This window comes from Colobus angolensis, unplaced genomic scaffold, assembly GCF_000951035.1.
Source record: "Colobus angolensis palliatus isolate OR3802 unplaced genomic scaffold, Cang.pa_1.0 Scaffold209, whole genome shotgun sequence".
Taxonomy (NCBI): domain Eukaryota; kingdom Metazoa; phylum Chordata; class Mammalia; order Primates; family Cercopithecidae; genus Colobus; species Colobus angolensis.
Window position 1 is genome coordinate 372,212 of NW_012115255.1, and position 2,171 is coordinate 374,382.

At 47.2% G+C, this 2,171-nt stretch overlaps 1 pseudogene; it reads right to left on the bottom strand.

Annotated features, from left to right (window-relative positions):
- Positions 1-2,171, bottom strand: part of LOC105512043 — a 104,752-nt pseudogene that overhangs the window by 94,318 nt on the left and 8,263 nt on the right.

Consider the following 2,171-nt stretch of genomic DNA (forward strand, 5'->3'; position numbering starts at 1 on the left):
TCACCAGGAAACAGGGCTGATGGATGAGACCATGGGGCCCAGATCACCAGGAAACAGGGCTGAGGGATGAGACACTCAGCCCAGATCACCAGGAAACAGGGCTGATGGATGAGACATGGGGCCCAGATCACCAGGAAACAGGGCTGATGGATGAGACCATGGGGCCCAGATCACCAGGAAACAGGGCTGCTGGGTGAGACACTCAGCCCAGATCACCAGGAAACAGGGCTGCCGGATGAGACACTCGGCCCAGATCACCAGGAAACAGGGCTGCCGGATGAGACACTTGGCCCAGATCACCAGGAAACAGGGCTGCCGGATGAGACACTCGGCCCAGATCACCAGGAAACAGGGCTTCCGGATGAGACACTATGCCCGTCCACCGGAAAGGAAATCTGGCTGGGCAGTGGAGGGAAATTCACACAGCCCAACGGCAGCAACAGCATGAACAAAACAAAAAATACCTGACTGGAAAGCCATAGCCTGGCTAGCAAATTCGAAACAGAGCCACAATCCTAGCAGCACACATCACTGCAACACAGAGCTTCAGTCAGTGTGCGCACATTTTAAGTAGAAATGTAAAATGTCCATGTTTTTGGAACAAAGGGGCTATTTGTGTGTGTATCATGTCAAACAAAACAGCTCAGAAGAAACTATTGGCAAGGAAATAGAAATAGGCGCCCTTACACATTGACAGTGAGATAACGGTATGGCCCTAAGGGAAGGGAATCCAGCAACATCCAAAATATTTAAAATGCACAGAACCCTGGATCCCACAATTCCATTTCCAGCAATGCATCCTATGAACATATTCACGCAAATATGCAAGAATTACGTACAACTCAGCATTGATTAATCCAAATGGTTGGGAACAACCTAAATACTTACCAGTGGGGAACTGGTGGAGAACCGTGTTCATCTTATGCCAACATCTGTGTTTTTAAAAACAAGACACATCGACTGGGCACAGTGGCTCACACGTGTAATCCCAGCACTTTGAGAGGCTGAGGCAGGTGGATCACAAAGCCAAGATATCCAGACCATCCTGGCCAACATGGTGAAACCCCGTCTCTACTAAAAATACAAAAATTTTCTGGGCGTGGTGGTGCACACCTGTAGTACCAGCTAATCAGGAGGTTCAGGCAGGAGAATTGCTTGAACCCGGGAGGCGGAGGTTGCAGTGAGCTGAGATCACGCCAGCCTGGTGACAGAGCAATGCTCTGCCTTGGAAAAACAAACAAACAAACAAACAAAACTGGCAGCAGTGGTCACAGGGCAATGACTGGAGTAGGACTGCCTTTCACTCTCCAGGACCTTTTGAATGTCGCTCATATTACATATTCAAAATACATGACTATGGCAAATATTTTCAAAGTAACTATGAGAAACTGGGGAAATAATAATATCTAACACACAGGACTGCTGCATAATTAAAGGATGAAAAACATTAAGCACTATCAGAGTTCAAAGGAAGAAAGATTAATTCCAGCTTGGATGTCAGAGCGGGGATCATGTAAAGGAAGTGAGTATTTCAAGTCTTGAAGGATAGAGAAGATTTAAAGAGGCAGAAGTGTGGAGATGATGTCCCAGATGGAGATAACATGGGCGAAGATGATGTCCCAGACGGAGATAAAAACATAGGTGAAGAAGATGAAGAGATGAGAAGGTATAAATTCTAAGGGCAGCTCTCAGGCTGGGCTTCAGAACAGGGCTTAGGCAACAAGCTGGAGTGCAAGGCTGATGGCGGGAATGGAAACACTGAAACCCAAACTTGCATATCATGCCCGGATCATAAGCCTTGAATGCCAAGCCAGGGAACCTGTCCTTGATCTTAACATGAAAAATCACTGGGCCAGGTGTGGTGGCTCATGCCTGTAATCCAGTGCTTTGAGAGGCTGAGGCGAGAGGACTGCTTGAGGCCAGGAGTTTGAAACCACTCTGGACAACACAGCAAGACTCTGTCCTTACAAAAAATTTAAAAATTAGCTAGGCAGGATAGCACACCTCTAGTCCCAGCTACTCAGGAGGCTGAGGTGGGAGGATCACTTGAGCCCAGGAATTTAGGGTTACAGTGAGCTGTGATGGCACGCCTGCATTCCAGCCTGAGCAACAGAGCAAGGGCATGTCTCAAAAATCAAATAAAATGAAATAAAATCACTAAAGTTTGTATA